General features: G+C 58.2%; 7 non-coding genes across 7 annotated transcripts; all 7 read right to left on the reverse strand.

Annotated features, from left to right (window-relative positions):
* Nucleotides 1-782: 782 nt before the first annotated feature.
* TRNAF-GAA (transfer RNA phenylalanine (anticodon GAA)) lies at nt 783-855 on the reverse strand. The gene has a single exon. It is a non-coding gene; the product is annotated as a tRNA-Phe (tRNA).
* A 2,250-nt stretch (nt 856-3,105) lies between these two features.
* Nucleotides 3,106-3,178, reverse strand: TRNAF-GAA (transfer RNA phenylalanine (anticodon GAA)). The gene has a single exon. It is a non-coding gene; the product is annotated as a tRNA-Phe (tRNA).
* Nucleotides 3,179-5,427: 2,249 nt separating this feature from the next.
* TRNAF-GAA (transfer RNA phenylalanine (anticodon GAA)) lies at nt 5,428-5,500 on the reverse strand. The gene has a single exon. It is a non-coding gene; the product is annotated as a tRNA-Phe (tRNA).
* Nucleotides 5,501-7,750: 2,250 nt separating this feature from the next.
* On the reverse strand, nt 7,751-7,823 carry TRNAF-GAA (transfer RNA phenylalanine (anticodon GAA)). Its single transcript has one exon. It is a non-coding gene; the product is annotated as a tRNA-Phe (tRNA).
* Nucleotides 7,824-10,073: 2,250 nt separating this feature from the next.
* TRNAF-GAA (transfer RNA phenylalanine (anticodon GAA)) lies at nt 10,074-10,146 on the reverse strand. The gene has a single exon. It is a non-coding gene; the product is annotated as a tRNA-Phe (tRNA).
* A 2,250-nt stretch (nt 10,147-12,396) lies between these two features.
* Nucleotides 12,397-12,469, reverse strand: TRNAF-GAA (transfer RNA phenylalanine (anticodon GAA)). The gene has a single exon. It is a non-coding gene; the product is annotated as a tRNA-Phe (tRNA).
* A 2,250-nt stretch (nt 12,470-14,719) lies between these two features.
* TRNAF-GAA (transfer RNA phenylalanine (anticodon GAA)) lies at nt 14,720-14,792 on the reverse strand. The gene has a single exon. It is a non-coding gene; the product is annotated as a tRNA-Phe (tRNA).
* Nucleotides 14,793-18,915: the final 4,123 nt, after the last annotated feature.

Genomic DNA, 18,915 nt, shown 5'->3' on the forward strand with positions numbered 1-18,915 from the left:
CAGAGGCACCAAAGAGCCAGAGCAGCCACCACCATGTCCAGCGATGGGGAGGAGATGGAGGGGGGCTCCAGGGGAGGCAAAGAATGAGGTGCCGAGATACAAAGAGGCTATGGCCCGGGGAGGGAGACAGGTGGGAAAGGCTTTGTGCAATGCAGAAGACGCCCAGGAAGCCCTGGGCAGCACATCCCATGCAGGGAACAGCCCTGGTGTCCCTCAGGGGGGTCGCAGCCATTGACCAGGAGGGCAGCCAGGGAGATACCCAGGAGCATTGAGTAGGGCAAGAGCTGCAGCTCCCGCACGGCCTGGATACTCGGCTCTGCAAAAGGGTCTGGGAGGGCAATGAGTGGGGCCTCACCAGACCAGAGCCCATCCCAGGTAGAATCATCTCAAGGAAGGGGGCTGTGCCGAAGAGCTCAGAGTCACCACGGGCTCTCCATGGCCAGGAGGCCCCAGTAGGCAGAGGGGGCATCCCCCAGCGAGTGACTCATGACCAGCTCCACCCACCATCTGGAGCCAGTGCAGCACCTAAATGCCTCCCACACCATTTGAGGTTCCCCATGGAACACAAACACAAACACATGAGGGTGGGCAGGATGGAAGGATGCAGACTGCAGAGCAAGAGCCCCATTCACCTGGGTCCTGGCTGCTCCCCCCCCCCCCCAGCTGTGGAGTGGGACATGCCCATCTCCATCCTGTGTGGGATATGGCCAGGGTTGGGGCAGGCTGGGAGAAGACAGAGCAGCTCTAGCAAAAGAGCCCTGCGGAACCACTGAGGACCCCATTGCCGAAGCCCGGGCTTGAACCAGGGACCTTTAGATCTTCAGTCTAACGCTCTCCCAGCTGAGCTACTTCGGCCTTCCCCTTTGAGCCTTCCTCCCTGTGCCAGCTGTGCCCATGCACAGGCAGATGAGCAGGAGGTTGCTCCTCGAGGCGTTCCCTCTGGGTGGGAGGGAACACTGGGTAGGGGGGCAGAAGGCAGGCAGACCCTCTCATGTTGCAAAGGACGTTGGCCTCATGCGGGACAACCTTGGGTTGGTAGCTCAGCGACCAGTCACCATCTCCACAGGGGCTGGGTGACAGGCCGCCAGACCTCAAACGACCCTTGTTCCTAACATCACACCATGATTCATCCCCCCAAGCCCATGGAGAAGCCAAGCTAAGCAGCGGGCACTTCTTGGGGTGCAGACCCTGGAGCATCTTCTTTACCTAGACTTTGGATTTGGAGTCCAGCCTTCGGACGTTGCAATGAGGAGATCACCCATCATTAAGGACATGCTATTCTGGAGGCCAATGCTCCTGAGCCGAACAGCAGAGCCTGAGGAGCTGGGGGACTGCACAGGAGAATTGCTCCACAGCATGGTCTTGGCACGGGGGCACTGAGAAGGTATCAGCTGTGGACTGACAGTCACTGTGTGGAGAAACCACAGCCCCAGGATCCAAGCTGTGGAGTCCAGGAGGGTCCCGTAGTGCAGGGGTCTGCAGCTGGCCATGTGGCAGCTGTAGGCCATGACAGTGAGAAGACAAAACTCTGCTGCCATCAAGAAGAGAACCAGACAGCCCTGGGCAGCACATCCCAAGTAGGGAACAGCCCTGGTGTCCCTGAGGGAACTGGCCATGGATTTGGGGACAGTGGTGGAGATGGAGGCAAGGTTGAGGAGGAAGATGTCCATGGGGGTGTGGAGGCAGTGTCACGGCCATTGCCAGGGAGATGCCCAGGAGCACTGAGAAGAGCAAGAGCCACAGCTCCCGCATGGCCTGGATACTCAGCTCTGCAAAAGGGCCAGGGCCACCCCAGCGCCAAAGCCCAGGCTTGAACCAGGGACCTTTAAGATCTTCAGTCTAACGCTATCCCAGCTGAGCTACTTTGGCACTGCCCTAGGACTGCTTGTCCCAATGCTTGCTGTGCGGGAGCAGAGGCTGAGGAGCAAGAGGTCCCTGAGGCCAAGCTGTGCCACCTCACGGAGCTGGTCCTGAGCACAGGGCGTGCCAAGCCTTCAGGTGTTGCAGTGAGGAGACAACCCTTCATTAAGGACATGCTATTCTGGAGGGCAGCTCTAATGCAGTGATGACACATTTGCAGAAGGCCCAAAGGTTGGGCAGATGGGGCTCACATCTCTGGAGCAGTGGGAAGAACTGGAACAGTTGTGCAAGAGCATGATCAACGCAGGTGGCACAAACTCAGCACAGGGATGGCATGAGGTAGACTTGGAGTCTTTAGTGAGGGGAGCAGGGCAGCTTATTGCTCTGATGTTGCAGCCACTGAGTCTCCTCTGGGTGTCCCGGGTGTCCTCCTTCCGCATGACATGGATGAGGGGGTACATGCCAGAGGCACCAAAGAGCCAGAGCAGCCACCACCATGTCCGGCGATGGGGAGGAGATGGAGGGGGGCTCCAGGGGAGGCAAAGAATGAGGTGCCGAGATACAAAGAGGCTATGGCCCGGGGAGGGAGACAGGTGGGAAAGGCTTTGTGCAATGCAGAAGACGCCCAGGAAGCCCTGGGCAGCACATCCCATGCAGGGAACAGCCCTGGTGTCCCTCAGGGGGGTCGCAGCCATTGACCAGGAGGGCAGCCAGGGAGATACCCAGGAGCATTGAGTAGGGCAAGAGCTGCAGCTCCCGCACGGCCTGGATACTCGGCTCTGCAAAAGGGTCTGGGAGGGCAATGAGTGGGGCCTCACCAGACCAGAGCCCATCCCAGGTAGAATCATCTCAAGGAAGGGGGCTGTGCCGAAGAGCTCAGAGTCACCACGGGCTCTCCATGGCCAGGAGGCCCCAGTAGGCAGAGGGGGCATCCCCCAGCGAGTGACTCATGACCAGCTCCACCCACCATCTGGAGCCAGTGCAGCACCTAAATGCCTCCCACACCATTTGAGGTTCCCCATGGAACACAAACACAAACACATGAGGGTGGGCAGGATGGAAGGATGCAGACTGCAGAGCAAGAGCCCCATTCACCTGGGTCCTGGCTGCTCCCCCCCCCCCCCAGCTGTGGAGTGGGACATGCCCATCTCCATCCTGTGTGGGATATGGCCAGGGTTGGGGCAGGCTGGGAGAAGACAGAGCAGCTCTAGCAAAAGAGCCCTGCGGAACCACTGAGGACCCCATTGCCGAAGCCCGGGCTTGAACCAGGGACCTTTAGATCTTCAGTCTAACGCTCTCCCAGCTGAGCTACTTCGGCCTTCCCTTTTGAGCCTTCCTCCCTGTGCCAGCTGTGCCCATGCACAGGCAGATGAGCAGGAGGTTGCTCCTCGAGGCGTTCCCTCTGGGTGGGAGGGAACACTGGGTAGGGGGGCAGAAGGCAGGCAGACCCTCTCATGTTGCAAAGGACGTTGGCCTCATGCGGGACAACCTTGGGTTGGTAGCTCAGCGACCAGTCACCATCTCCACAGGGGCTGGGTGACAGGCCGCCAGACCTCAAACGACCCTTGTTCCTAACATCACACCATGATTCATCCCCCCAAGCCCATGGAGAAGCCAAGCTAAGCAGCGGGCACTTCTCGGGGTGCAGACCCTGGAGCATCTTCTTTACCTAGACTTTGGATTTGGAGTCCAGCCTTCGGACGTTGCAATGAGGAGATCACCCATCATTAAGGACATGCTATTCTGGAGGCCAATGCTCCTGAGCCGAACAGCAGAGCCTGAGGAGCTGGGGGACTGCACAGGAGAATTGCTCCACAGCATGGTCTTGGCACGGGGGCACTGAGAAGGTATCAGCTGTGGACTGACAGTCACTGTGTGGAGAAACCACAGCCCCAGGATCCAAGCTGTGGAGTCCAGGAGGGTCCCGTAGTGCAGGGGTCTGCAGCTGGCCATGTGGCAGCTGTAGGCCATGACAGTGAGAAGACAAAACTCTGCTGCCATCAAGAAGAGAACCAGACAGCCCTGGGCAGCACATCCCAAGTAGGGAACAGCCCTGGTGTCCCTGAGGGAACTGGCCATGGATTTGGGGACAGTGGTGGAGATGGAGGCAAGGTTGAGGAGGAAGATGTCCATGGGGGTGTGGAGGCAGTGTCACGGCCATTGCCAGGGAGATGCCCAGGAGCACTGAGAAGAGCAAGAGCCACAGCTCCCGCATGGCCTGGATACTCAGCTCTGCAAAAGGGCCAGGGCCACCCCAGCGCCAAAGCCCAGGCTTGAACCAGGGACCTTTAAGATCTTCAGTCTAACGCTATCCCAGCTGAGCTACTTTGGCACTGCCCTAGGACTGCTTGTCCCAATGCTTGCTGTGCGGGAGCAGAGGCTGAGGAGCAAGAGGTCCCTGAGGCCAAGCTGTGCCACCTCACGGAGCTGGTCCTGAGCACAGGGCGTGCCAAGCCTTCAGGTGTTGCAGTGAGGAGACAACCCTTCATTAAGGACATGCTATTCTGGAGGGCAGCTCTAATGCAGTGATGACACATTTGCAGAAGGCCCAAAGGTTGGGCAGATGGGGCTCACATCTCTGGAGCAGTGGGAAGAACTGGAACAGTTGTGCAAGAGCATGATCAACGCAGGTGGCACAAACTCAGCACAGGGATGGCATGAGGTAGACTTGGAGTCTTTAGTGAGGGGAGCAGGGCAGCTTATTGCTCTGATGTTGCAGCCACTGAGTCTCCTCTGGGTGTCCCGGGTGTCCTCCTTCCGCATGACATGGATGAGGGGGTACATGCCAGAGGCACCAAAGAGCCAGAGCAGCCACCACCATGTCCGGCGATGGGGAGGAGATGGAGGGGGGCTCCAGGGGAGGCAAAGAATGAGGTGCCGAGATACAAAGAGGCTATGGCCCGGGGAGGGAGACAGGTGGGAAAGGCTTTGTGCAATGCAGAAGACGCCCAGGAAGCCCTGGGCAGCACATCCCATGCAGGGAACAGCCCTGGTGTCCCTCAGGGGGGTCGCAGCCATTGACCAGGAGGGCAGCCAGGGAGATGCCCAGGAGCATTGAGTAGGGCAAGAGCTGCAGCTCCCGCACGGCCTGGATACTCGGCTCTGCAAAAGGGTCTGGGAGGGCAATGAGTGGGGCCTCACCAGACCAGAGCCCATCCCAGGTAGAATCATCTCAAGGAAGGGGGCTGTGCCGAAGAGCTCAGAGTCACCACGGGCTCTCCATGGCCAGGAGGCCCCAGTAGGCAGAGGGGGCATCCCCCAGCGAGTGACTCATGACCAGCTCCACCCACCATCTGGAGCCAGTGCAGCACCTAAATGCCTCCCACACCATTTGAGGTTCCCCATGGAACACAAACACAAACACATGAGGGTGGGCAGGATGGAAGGATGCAGACTGCAGAGCAAGAGCCCCATTCACCTGGGTCCTGGCTGCTCCCCCCCCCCCCAGCTGTGGAGTGGGACATGCCCATCTCCATCCTGTGTGGGATATGGCCAGGGTTGGGGCAGGCTGGGAGAAGACAGAGCAGCTCTAGCAAAAGAGCCCTGCGGAACCACTGAGGACCCCATTGCCGAAGCCCGGGCTTGAACCAGGGACCTTTAGATCTTCAGTCTAACGCTCTCCCAGCTGAGCTACTTCGGCCTTCCCCTTTGAGCCTTCCTCCCTGTGCCAGCTGTGCCCATGCACAGGCAGATGAGCAGGAGGTTGCTCCTCGAGGCGTTCCCTCTGGGTGGGAGGGAACACTGGGTAGGGGGGCAGAAGGCAGGCAGACCCTCTCATGTTGCAAAGGACGTTGGCCTCATGCGGGACAACCTTGGGTTGGTAGCTCAGCGACCAGTCACCATCTCCACAGGGGCTGGGTGACAGGCCGCCAGACCTCAAACGACCCTTGTTCCTAACATCACACCATGATTCATCCCCCCAAGCCCATGGAGAAGCCAAGCTAAGCAGCGGGCACTTCTCGGGGTGCAGACCCTGGAGCATCTTCTTTACCTAGACTTTGGATTTGGAGTCCAGCCTTCGGACGTTGCAATGAGGAGATCACCCATCATTAAGGACATGCTATTCTGGAGGCCAATGCTCCTGAGCCGAACAGCAGAGCCTGAGGAGCTGGGGGACTGCACAGGAGAATTGCTCCACAGCATGGTCTTGGCACGGGGGCACTGAGAAGGTATCAGCTGTGGACTGACAGTCACTGTGTGGAGAAACCACAGCCCCAGGATCCAAGCTGTGGAGTCCAGGAGGGTCCCGTAGTGCAGGGGTCTGCAGCTGGCCATGTGGCAGCTGTAGGCCATGACAGTGAGAAGACAAAACTCTGCTGCCATCAAGAAGAGAACCAGACAGCCCTGGGCAGCACATCCCAAGTAGGGAACAGCCCTGGTGTCCCTGAGGGAACTGGCCATGGATTTGGGGACAGTGGTGGAGATGGAGGCAAGGTTGAGGAGGAAGATGTCCATGGGGGTGTGGAGGCAGTGTCACGGCCATTGCCAGGGAGATGCCCAGGAGCACTGAGAAGAGCAAGAGCCACAGCTCCCGCATGGCCTGGATACTCAGCTCTGCAAAAGGGCCAGGGCCACCCCAGCGCCAAAGCCCAGGCTTGAACCAGGGACCTTTAAGATCTTCAGTCTAACGCTATCCCAGCTGAGCTACTTTGGCACTGCCCTAGGACTACTTGTCCCAATGCTTGCTGTGCGGGAGCAGAGGCTGAGGAGCAAGAGGTCCCTGAGGCCAAGCTGTGCCACCTCACGGAGCTGGTCCTGAGCACAGGGCGTGCCAAGCCTTCAGGTGTTGCAGTGAGGAGACAACCCTTCATTAAGGACATGCTATTCTGGAGGGCAGCTCTAATGCAGTGATGACACATTTGCAGAAGGCCCAAAGGTTGGGCAGATGGGGCTCACATCTCTGGAGCAGTGGGAAGAACTGGAACAGTTGTGCAAGAGCATGATCAACGCAGGTGGCACAAACTCAGCACAGGGATGGCATGAGGTAGACTTGGAGTCTTTAGTGAGGGGAGCAGGGCAGCTTATTGCTCTGATGTTGCAGCCACTGAGTCTCCTCTGGGTGTCCCGGGTGTCCTCCTTCCGCATGACATGGATGAGGGGGTACATGCCAGAGGCACCAAAGAGCCAGAGCAGCCACCACCATGTCCGGCGATGGGGAGGAGATGGAGGGGGGCTCCAGGGGAGGCAAAGAATGAGGTGCCGAGATACAAAGAGGCTATGGCCCGGGGAGGGAGACAGGTGGGAAAGGCTTTGTGCAATGCAGAAGACGCCCAGGAAGCCCTGGGCAGCACATCCCATGCAGGGAACAGCCCTGGTGTCCCTCAGGGGGGTCGCAGCCATTGACCAGGAGGGCAGCCAGGGAGATACCCAGGAGCATTGAGTAGGGCAAGAGCTGCAGCTCCCGCACGGCCTGGATACTCGGCTCTGCAAAAGGGTCTGGGAGGGCAATGAGTGGGGCCTCACCAGACCAGAGCCCATCCCAGGTAGAATCATCTCAAGGAAGGGGGCTGTGCCGAAGAGCTCAGAGTCACCACGGGCTCTCCATGGCCAGGAGGCCCCAGTAGGCAGAGGGGGCATCCCCCAGCGAGTGACTCATGACCAGCTCCACCCACCATCTGGAGCCAGTGCAGCACCTAAATGCCTCCCACACCATTTGAGGTTCCCCATGGAACACAAACACAAACACATGAGGGTGGGCAGGATGGAAGGATGCAGACTGCAGAGCAAGAGCCCCATTCACCTGGGTCCTGGCTGCTCCCCCCCCCCCCCAGCTGTGGAGTGGGACATGCCCATCTCCATCCTGTGTGGGATATGGCCAGGGTTGGGGCAGGCTGGGAGAAGACAGAGCAGCTCTAGCAAAAGAGCCCTGCGGAACCACTGAGGACCCCATTGCCGAAGCCCGGGCTTGAACCAGGGACCTTTAGATCTTCAGTCTAACGCTCTCCCAGCTGAGCTACTTCGGCCTTCCCCTTTGAGCCTTCCTCCCTGTGCCAGCTGTGCCCATGCACAGGCAGATGAGCAGGAGGTTGCTCCTCGAGGCGTTCCCTCTGGGTGGGAGGGAACACTGGGTAGGGGGGCAGAAGGCAGGCAGACCCTCTCATGTTGCAAAGGACGTTGGCCTCATGCGGGACAACCTTGGGTTGGTAGCTCAGCGACCAGTCACCATCTCCACAGGGGCTGGGTGACAGGCCGCCAGACCTCAAACGACCCTTGTTCCTAACATCACACCATGATTCATCCCCCCAAGCCCATGGAGAAGCCAAGCTAAGCAGCGGGCACTTCTCGGGGTGCAGACCCTGGAGCATCTTCTTTACCTAGACTTTGGATTTGGAGTCCAGCCTTCGGACGTTGCAATGAGGAGATCACCCATCATTAAGGACATGCTATTCTGGAGGCCAATGCTCCTGAGCCGAACAGCAGAGCCTGAGGAGCTGGGGGACTGCACAGGAGAATTGCTCCACAGCATGGTCTTGGCACGGGGGCACTGAGAAGGTATCAGCTGTGGACTGACAGTCACTGTGTGGAGAAACCACAGCCCCAGGATCCAAGCTGTGGAGTCCAGGAGGGTCCCGTAGTGCAGGGGTCTGCAGCTGGCCATGTGGCAGCTGTAGGCCATGACAGTGAGAAGACAAAACTCTGCTGCCATCAAGAAGAGAACCAGACAGCCCTGGGCAGCACATCCCAAGTAGGGAACAGCCCTGGTGTCCCTGAGGGAACTGGCCATGGATTTGGGGACAGTGGTGGAGATGGAGGCAAGGTTGAGGAGGAAGATGTCCATGGGGGTGTGGAGGCAGTGTCACGGCCATTGCCAGGGAGATGCCCAGGAGCACTGAGAAGAGCAAGAGCCACAGCTCCCGCATGGCCTGGATACTCAGCTCTGCAAAAGGGCCAGGGCCACCCCAGCGCCAAAGCCCAGGCTTGAACCAGGGACCTTTAAGATCTTCAGTCTAACGCTATCCCAGCTGAGCTACTTTGGCACTGCCCTAGGACTACTTGTCCCAATGCTTGCTGTGCGGGAGCAGAGGCTGAGGAGCAAGAGGTCCCTGAGGCCAAGCTGTGCCACCTCACGGAGCTGGTCCTGAGCACAGGGCGTGCCAAGCCTTCAGGTGTTGCAGTGAGGAGACAACCCTTCATTAAGGACATGCTATTCTGGAGGGCAGCTCTAATGCAGTGATGACACATTTGCAGAAGGCCCAAAGGTTGGGCAGATGGGGCTCACATCTCTGGAGCAGTGGGAAGAACTGGAACAGTTGTGCAAGAGCATGATCAACGCAGGTGGCACAAACTCAGCACAGGGATGGCATGAGGTAGACTTGGAGTCTTTAGTGAGGGGAGCAGGGCAGCTTATTGCTCTGATGTTGCAGCCACTGAGTCTCCTCTGGGTGTCCCGGGTGTCCTCCTTCCGCATGACATGGATGAGGGGGTACATGCCAGAGGCACCAAAGAGCCAGAGCAGCCACCACCATGTCCGGCGATGGGGAGGAGATGGAGGGGGGCTCCAGGGGAGGCAAAGAATGAGGTGCCGAGATACAAAGAGGCTATGGCCCGGGGAGGGAGACAGGTGGGAAAGGCTTTGTGCAATGCAGAAGACGCCCAGGAAGCCCTGGGCAGCACATCCCATGCAGGGAACAGCCCTGGTGTCCCTCAGGGGGGTCGCAGCCATTGACCAGGAGGGCAGCCAGGGAGATACCCAGGAGCATTGAGTAGGGCAAGAGCTGCAGCTCCCGCACGGCCTGGATACTCGGCTCTGCAAAAGGGTCTGGGAGGGCAATGAGTGGGGCCTCACCAGACCAGAGCCCATCCCAGGTAGAATCATCTCAAGGAAGGGGGCTGTGCCGAAGAGCTCAGAGTCACCACGGGCTCTCCATGGCCAGGAGGCCCCAGTAGGCAGAGGGGGCATCCCCCAGCGAGTGACTCATGACCAGCTCCACCCACCATCTGGAGCCAGTGCAGCACCTAAATGCCTCCCACACCATTTGAGGTTCCCCATGGAACACAAACACAAACACATGAGGGTGGGCAGGATGGAAGGATGCAGACTGCAGAGCAAGAGCCCCATTCACCTGGGTCCTGGCTGCTCCCCCCCCCCCCCAGCTGTGGAGTGGGACATGCCCATCTCCATCCTGTGTGGGATATGGCCAGGGTTGGGGCAGGCTGGGAGAAGACAGAGCAGCTCTAGCAAAAGAGCCCTGCGGAACCACTGAGGACCCCATTGCCGAAGCCCGGGCTTGAACCAGGGACCTTTAGATCTTCAGTCTAACGCTCTCCCAGCTGAGCTACTTCGGCCTTCCCCTTTGAGCCTTCCTCCCTGTGCCAGCTGTGCCCATGCACAGGCAGATGAGCAGGAGGTTGCTCCTCGAGGCGTTCCCTCTGGGTGGGAGGGAACACTGGGTAGGGGGGCAGAAGGCAGGCAGACCCTCTCATGTTGCAAAGGACGTTGGCCTCATGCGGGACAACCTTGGGTTGGTAGCTCAGCGACCAGTCACCATCTCCACAGGGGCTGGGTGACAGGCCGCCAGACCTCAAACGACCCTTGTTCCTAACATCACACCATGATTCATCCCCCCAAGCCCATGGAGAAGCCAAGCTAAGCAGCGGGCACTTCTCGGGGTGCAGACCCTGGAGCATCTTCTTTACCTAGACTTTGGATTTGGAGTCCAGCCTTCGGACGTTGCAATGAGGAGATCACCCATCATTAAGGACATGCTATTCTGGAGGCCAATGCTCCTGAGCCGAACAGCAGAGCCTGAGGAGCTGGGGGACTGCACAGGAGAATTGCTCCACAGCATGGTCTTGGCACGGGGGCACTGAGAAGGTATCAGCTGTGGACTGACAGTCACTGTGTGGAGAAACCACAGCCCCAGGATCCAAGCTGTGGAGTCCAGGAGGGTCCCGTAGTGCAGGGGTCTGCAGCTGGCCATGTGGCAGCTGTAGGCCATGACAGTGAGAAGACAAAACTCTGCTGCCATCAAGAAGAGAACCAGACAGCCCTGGGCAGCACATCCCAAGTAGGGAACAGCCCTGGTGTCCCTGAGGGAACTGGCCATGGATTTGGGGACAGTGGTGGAGATGGAGGCAAGGTTGAGGAGGAAGATGTCCATGGGGGTGTGGAGGCAGTGTCACGGCCATTGCCAGGGAGATGCCCAGGAGCACTGAGAAGAGCAAGAGCCACAGCTCCCGCATGGCCTGGATACTCAGCTCTGCAAAAGGGCCAGGGCCACCCCAGCGCCAAAGCCCAGGCTTGAACCAGGGACCTTTAAGATCTTCAGTCTAACGCTATCCCAGCTGAGCTACTTTGGCACTGCCCTAGGACTACTTGTCCCAATGCTTGCTGTGCGGGAGCAGAGGCTGAGGAGCAAGAGGTCCCTGAGGCCAAGCTGTGCCACCTCACGGAGCTGGTCCTGAGCACAGGGCGTGCCAAGCCTTCAGGTGTTGCAGTGAGGAGACAACCCTTCATTAAGGACATGCTATTCTGGAGGGCAGCTCTAATGCAGTGATGACACATTTGCAGAAGGCCCAAAGGTTGGGCAGATGGGGCTCACATCTCTGGAGCAGTGGGAAGAACTGGAACAGTTGTGCAAGAGCATGATCAACGCAGGTGGCACAAACTCAGCACAGGGATGGCATGAGGTAGACTTGGAGTCTTTAGTGAGGGGAGCAGGGCAGCTTATTGCTCTGATGTTGCAGCCACTGAGTCTCCTCTGGGTGTCCCGGGTGTCCTCCTTCCGCATGACATGGATGAGGGGGTACATGCCAGAGGCACCAAAGAGCCAGAGCAGCCACCACCATGTCCGGCGATGGGGAGGAGATGGAGGGGGGCTCCAGGGGAGGCAAAGAATGAGGTGCCGAGATACAAAGAGGCTATGGCCCGGGGAGGGAGACAGGTGGGAAAGGCTTTGTGCAATGCAGAAGACGCCCAGGAAGCCCTGGGCAGCACATCCCATGCAGGGAACAGCCCTGGTGTCCCTCAGGGGGGTCGCAGCCATTGACCAGGAGGGCAGCCAGGGAGATACCCAGGAGCATTGAGTAGGGCAAGAGCTGCAGCTCCCGCACGGCCTGGATACTCGGCTCTGCAAAAGGGTCTGGGAGGGCAATGAGTGGGGCCTCACCAGACCAGAGCCCATCCCAGGTAGAATCATCTCAAGGAAGGGGGCTGTGCCGAAGAGCTCAGAGTCACCACGGGCTCTCCATGGCCAGGAGGCCCCAGTAGGCAGAGGGGGCATCCCCCAGCGAGTGACTCATGACCAGCTCCACCCACCATCTGGAGCCAGTGCAGCACCTAAATGCCTCCCACACCATTTGAGGTTCCCCATGGAACACAAACACAAACACATGAGGGTGGGCAGGATGGAAGGATGCAGACTGCAGAGCAAGAGCCCCATTCACCTGGGTCCTGGCTGCTCCCCCCCCCCCCCAGCTGTGGAGTGGGACATGCCCATCTCCATCCTGTGTGGGATATGGCCAGGGTTGGGGCAGGCTGGGAGAAGACAGAGCAGCTCTAGCAAAAGAGCCCTGCGGAACCACTGAGGACCCCATTGCCGAAGCCCGGGCTTGAACCAGGGACCTTTAGATCTTCAGTCTAACGCTCTCCCAGCTGAGCTACTTCGGCCTTCCCCTTTGAGCCTTCCTCCCTGTGCCAGCTGTGCCCATGCACAGGCAGATGAGCAGGAGGTTGCTCCTCGAGGCGTTCCCTCTGGGTGGGAGGGAACACTGGGTAGGGGGGCAGAAGGCAGGCAGACCCTCTCATGTTGCAAAGGACGTTGGCCTCATGCGGGACAACCTTGGGTTGGTAGCTCAGCGACCAGTCACCATCTCCACAGGGGCTGGGTGACAGGCCGCCAGACCTCAAACGACCCTTGTTCCTAACATCACACCATGATTCATCCCCCCAAGCCCATGGAGAAGCCAAGCTAAGCAGCGGGCACTTCTCGGGGTGCAGACCCTGGAGCATCTTCTTTACCTAGACTTTGGATTTGGAGTCCAGCCTTCGGACGTTGCAATGAGGAGATCACCCATCATTAAGGACATGCTATTCTGGAGGCCAATGCTCCTGAGCCGAACAGCAGAGCCTGAGGAGCTGGGGGACTGCACAGGAGAATTGCTCCACAGCATGGTCTTGGCACGGGGGCACTGAGAAGGTATCAGCTGTGGACTGACAGTCACTGTGTGGAGAAACCACAGCCCCAGGATCCAAGCTGTGGAGTCCAGGAGGGTCCCGTAGTGCAGGGGTCTGCAGCTGGCCATGTGGCAGCTGTAGGCCATGACAGTGAGAAGACAAAACTCTGCTGCCATCAAGAAGAGAACCAGACAGCCCTGGGCAGCACATCCCAAGTAGGGAACAGCCCTGGTGTCCCTGAGGGAACTGGCCATGGATTTGGGGACAGTGGTGGAGATGGAGGCAAGGTTGAGGAGGAAGATGTCCATGGGGGTGTGGAGGCAGTGTCACGGCCATTGCCAGGGAGATGCCCAGGAGCACTGAGAAGAGCAAGAGCCACAGCTCCCGCATGGCCTGGATACTCAGCTCTGCAAAAGGGCCAGGGCCACCCCAGCGCCAAAGCCCAGGCTTGAACCAGGGACCTTTAAGATCTTCAGTCTAACGCTATCCCAGCTGAGCTACTTTGGCACTGCCCTAGGACTGCTTGTCCCAATGCTTGCTGTGCGGGAGCAGAGGCTGAGGAGCAAGAGGTCCCTGAGGCCAAGCTGTGCCACCTCACGGAGCTGGTCCTGAGCACAGGGCGTGCCAAGCCTTCAGGTGTTGCAGTGAGGAGACAACCCTTCATTAAGGACATGCTATTCTGGAGGGCAGCTCTAATGCAGTGATGACACATTTGCAGAAGGCCCAAAGGTTGGGCAGATGGGGCTCACATCTCTGGAGCAGTGGGAAGAACTGGAACAGTTGTGCAAGAGCATGATCAACGCAGGTGGCACAAACTCAGCACAGGGATGGCATGAGGTAGACTTGGAGTCTTTAGTGAGGGGAGCAGGGCAGCTTATTGCTCTGATGTTGCAGCCACTGAGTCTCCTCTGGGTGTCCCGGGTGTCCTCCTTCCGCATGACATGGATGAGGGGGTACATGCCAGAGGCACCAAAGAGCCAGAGCAGCCACCACCATGTCCGGCGATGGGGAGGAGATGGAGGGGGGCTCCAGGGGAGGCAAAGAATGAGGTGCCGAGATACAAAGAGGCTATGGCCCGGGGAGGGAGACAGGTGGGAAAGGCTTTGTGCAATGCAGAAGACGCCCAGGAAGCCCTGGGCAGCACATCCCATGCAGGGAACAGCCCTGGTGTCCCTCAGGGGGGTCGCAGCCATTGACCAGGAGGGCAGCCAGGGAGATACCCAGGAGCATTGAGTAGGGCAAGAGCTGCAGCTCCCGCACGGCCTGGATACTCGGCTCTGCAAAAGGGTCTGGGAGGGCAATGAGTGGGGCCTCACCAGACCAGAGCCCATCCCAGGTAGAATCATCTCAAGGAAGGGGGCTGTGCCGAAGAGCTCAGAGTCACCACGGGCTCTCCATGGCCAGGAGGCCCCAGTAGGCAGAGGGGGCATCCCCCAGCGAGTGACTCATGACCAGCTCCACCCACCATCTGGAGCCAGTGCAGCACCTAAATGCCTCCCACACCATTTGAGGTTCCCCATGGAACACAAACACAAACACATGAGGGTGGGCAGGATGGAAGGATGCAGACTGCAGAGCAAGAGCCCCATTCACCTGGGTCCTGGCTGCTCCCCCCCCCCCCCAGCTGTGGAGTGGGACATGCCCATCTCCATCCTGTGTGGGATATGGCCAGGGTTGGGGCAGGCTGGGAGAAGACAGAGCAGCTCTAGCAAAAGAGCCCTGCAGAACCACTGAGGACCCCATTGCCGAAGCCCGGGCTTGAACCAGGGACCTTTAGATCTTCAGTCTAACGCTCTCCCAGCTGAGCTACTTCGGCCTTCCCTTTTGAGCCTTCCTCCCTGTGCCAGCTGTGCCCATGCACAGGCAGATGAGCAGGAGGTTGCTCCTCGAGGCGTTCCCTCTGGGTGGGAGGGAACACTGGGTAGGGGGGCAGAAGGCAGGCAGACCCTCTCATGTTGCAAAGGACGTTGGCCTCATGCGGGACAACCTTGGGTTGGTAGCTCAGCGACCAGTCACCATCTCCACAGGGGCTGGGTGACAGGCCGCCAGACCTCAAACGACCCTTGTTCCTAACATCACACCATGATTCATCCCCCCAAGCCCATGGAGAAGCCAAGCTAAGCAGCGGGCACTTCTCGGGGTGCAGACCCTGGAGCATCTTCTTTACCTAGACTTTGGATTTGGAGTCCAGCCTTCGGACGTTGCAATGAGGAGATCACCCATCATTAAGGACATGCTATTCTGGAGGCCAATGCTCCTGAGCCGAACAGCAGAGCCTGAGGAGCTGGGGGACTGCACAGGAGAATTGCTCCACAGCATGGTCTTGGCACGGGGGCACTGAGAAGGTATCAGCTGTGGACTGACAGTCACTGTGTGGAGAAACCACAGCCCCAGGATCCAAGCTGTGGAGTCCAGGAGGGTCCCGTAGTGCAGGGGTCTGCAGCTGGCCATGTGGCAGCTGTAGGCCATGACAGTGAGAAGACAAAACTCTGCTGCCATCAAGAAGAGAACCAGACAGCCCTGGGCAGCACATCCCAAGTAGGGAACAGCCCTGGTGTCCCTGAGGGAACTGGCCATGGATTTGGGGACAGTGGTGGAGATGGAGGCAAGGTTGAGGAGGAAGATGTCCATGGGGGTGTGGAGGCAGTGTCACGGCCATTGCTCAGGAGGCCATTGCCAGGGAGATGCCCAGGAGCACTGAGAAGGGCAAGAGCCACAGCTCCCACATGGCCTGGATACTCAGCTCTGCAAAAGGGCCAGGGCCACCCCAGCGCCAAAGCCCAGGCTTGAACCAGGGACCTTCAGTTAGTTAGATCTTTAGTTAGATCTTCAGTCTAACGCTCCCAGCTGAGCTATGTCAGCTCTGCCCCGGGAGCTCTCCTCCCTGTGCTGGCTGTGCTGGAGCGGAGGCTGAGGAGCAAGCGGTTCCTTAGGCCAAGCTGTGCCACCCCAGGGAGTCAGTCCTGAACATGGGGCAGGCCAAGCCCAACCCTGCAGGTCCCCGTTCTGACAGGAGGGCAGCCAGCAGGAGGGGAAGAGCCCATCTCTGCACCCAGTATCTTCCCGTTGATGAAATCACAGAATGTTTGAGATTGGTAGGGGCCTCTGAAGATCTTCTAGTTCATGCTGGAGCAGAGGCCGAGGAGCACGAGGTCCCCTGGGCCAAGCTGTGTCTCACCTGGCCATCGCTGGTGACTATCCCCAAATCTGCTCTGCTCTCCTTCTCTGGGCATGATGGGATGGCACCTCTTGGAGGGTCTCTGCCCTGCTGCCACCCTCCCCTCTGGGCTCGCCTCCCCACTGCGGGTACCCCCACTCTTGCTGCTCCCAACAGCTGCCTCTTGGTGGGAGGCCCCCAACCCAGATGGTGCAGAAACTCTCAAGCTGTGATGCAGAAAAGCTTCCCCCTGAACTACATATCGGAATATTCTACCAAAGTGGGGTCAGCAGACAGAGGATGGGGCAGGTCAGGACTGAGAGGTGCAGGGCTGGACACAGGCACCTCCACGGCATTGCTCAGGCAACAGCCAAAGACACGGCGAGCAGCCCCGGGAGGGCACATCAGAGATCATTCCCTATCTCCCTTGGCTCTGGTCACCGAGAAATGACCCAGGATCCAGCCCGCAGTCCCTAAGGGATCACGCTGGCACCCAGGTCCTTTAGCCTCCCCTGTGGGTGTGGTTATTCCTCCCAAGGCACAGGACTTGCCACTTCTCTTTGGAAATCTTCATGAGGTGCCTGTTGTCCAAATCCCCTAAATTTCTCAAGGGCCCTCTGGACTGAAGCTCCTTTGTGTCAAAAGAACCTCAAAGCAGTGCCAGTGGGGAAAGGGTAGAGAGGGGTGGGCTGACTGTGTGGCAGGATGGTTAAAGAGATATACTTAGTAAAGGGGAAAAGGAGAAAAAAATGAAACAAAATGTGAGGAATAGAATTTATCAGGGCTGTTTGTAGATACGTACCTGAAACCCTACATCTGGACAATGTATACGTGGTCTAATGAATACCAAGAAGAGGGGGATAATCACTTCCCTTGATCTCCTGGCTGGTTGGGTGAGGGGACACCCACCCAAAGCCCAAACAGGCACTAACCAAACTAACCCCAGCTTCCCTGAGGTAGGAGTTCGAGCAGGAAAGCTTGAGGATCTGGGGGATTTCACAGAAGAACTGCCCAATGGCATTGTGTTGGCAGAGTGGTACTGAAAGGTGTTACTAGCGTGCAGCACAGCGTTGAGAAAACCACTGCCCCAGGCAGCTGCTGCCATTTTGACACAAGCTCTGCTGCCCGGGAGGGTTCCATAGTGCAGGGGTTTGCAGATGGCAATACAGCAGTCATAAGCCATGACAGCGAGAAGAGAACCCTCTGCTGTTATCAGAAAGACAAACAGAAAGACCTGGGCAGCACATCCTGAGTAGGAAATGGCCCTGGTGTTCCAGAGGGAATTGGCCATAGATTTGGGGACAGTGGTGGAGATGGAGCCAAGGTCAGCAAGGGAGAGGTTGAGGAGGAAGAAGTACATGGAGGTGTGGAGGTAGTGGTCAAAGGCTATGGCTGTGATGATGAGGCCATTGCCCATGAGTGCAGCCAGGTAGATGCCCAGGAAGAGCAAGAAGTGCAAGAGCTGCAGCTCCCATGCGTCTGCAAACATCAGGAGGAGGAACTCGTTGAGGGAGCTGCTATTGGACATTTGCTTCCTCTGGACTTTGAGGACCGTCCAAGGAGGAAAAGACATTGACAAGTTAGGAGAGACCTCTCAAGGGGGGAAAAAAGTTCCATTTCTCATTAAAAGCACCACATTGCCTCTCTTTATTGGGAGGATCACTGGGCAGGTACCTTGCTTGAGCTCTTGTTTGTGCTGGCAGAGGGTGTCGTGAGGAGCAGGGACCTCTGCCCCTGGGCTCTGGAGGAGTCCGTCCTGCTGTACAGCAGGAGGGACTTGGGAATAGGGGTGAATAGCTCTGACACTCGCTATTTCTGTCAAAAGGATTCACTGTCACTTGGTGCAGAGTGAGGAAAGCTAGTCTGCCGATTAGCCTTGGTACCAGCTGTCCCATGCTCGCACCTCTCTGAGCTGGAGGATGATGTCACCCTAAAAAGAAACCAGCCACTGCTGAGAGCAGAGGAGTCCAGTTATGAAGTGCAGATCTCCAAACTTCTCTCCCTTTCTCAGAGCACCTGAGGGAGGTCTCCACACTCCCCTTCTAGCCAAGGACACACAGGGCTCTTTTCAGCTGCCCCTGTACAGCCTCCCACCACCATCTCTGTACTCTTAACATCTCTGCAGCTTCTTCATGCTTCTCTCGGATATCAGAGAGATGCTATGAGACAGATGTGCCTTTCCGGAGGGCAGCTCAAAGTCTGGCAGGACACCACAGGGAAACAGTCAAATGTCCTACAGAGGGTCTCTCCTTCAGGGTGGGTCAGTTCATTTCCCAACACCATGGACTGGATTTCCTGGAGCCACGCAGGTTTGAAGGGGGCTGGGGCAATCTCACTCCCATGCAGGCTCTCTGTTGCACAACTTGCAGCATTGGTGTCTGAACTGCACCTGAAACCTCCCAACCCTTGAAAGCCCGAGAGAAGAACAGGAGCAGCATGGGCAGGAGGGAAAACAAGGAGCAATATCATGATCCTGCTGCCAAAAGAGGCAAGCAGAGAGAGACAGACAGGCACTCAGGAAAGTCTTCACCTTTACCCAGTTGGGCAGGCCACCTTGCAGACAGCGATATTGCAGGGCAGTCACTCTCAGCCCCCCTGTCGGGCAGCATGAAATGGACCCGTGGAAAGAGAGATGTCCCTCTCCTCAGCCAGAGGTCTGGCTGCAGAGGAGGCAGCTCGTGCCCTGGACTCCGTGTCTGTCAGGGCAGAGGCTCTGTTGGGTAAGAGAGGGGACATGGGGGGCTTTCTCAGAGGAAGGTGTCTGCATCAGAGGGACTGACCA

This window comes from Apteryx mantelli, chromosome 23 (assembly GCF_036417845.1).
Source record: "Apteryx mantelli isolate bAptMan1 chromosome 23, bAptMan1.hap1, whole genome shotgun sequence".
NCBI classification, from domain to species: domain Eukaryota; kingdom Metazoa; phylum Chordata; class Aves; order Apterygiformes; family Apterygidae; genus Apteryx; species Apteryx mantelli.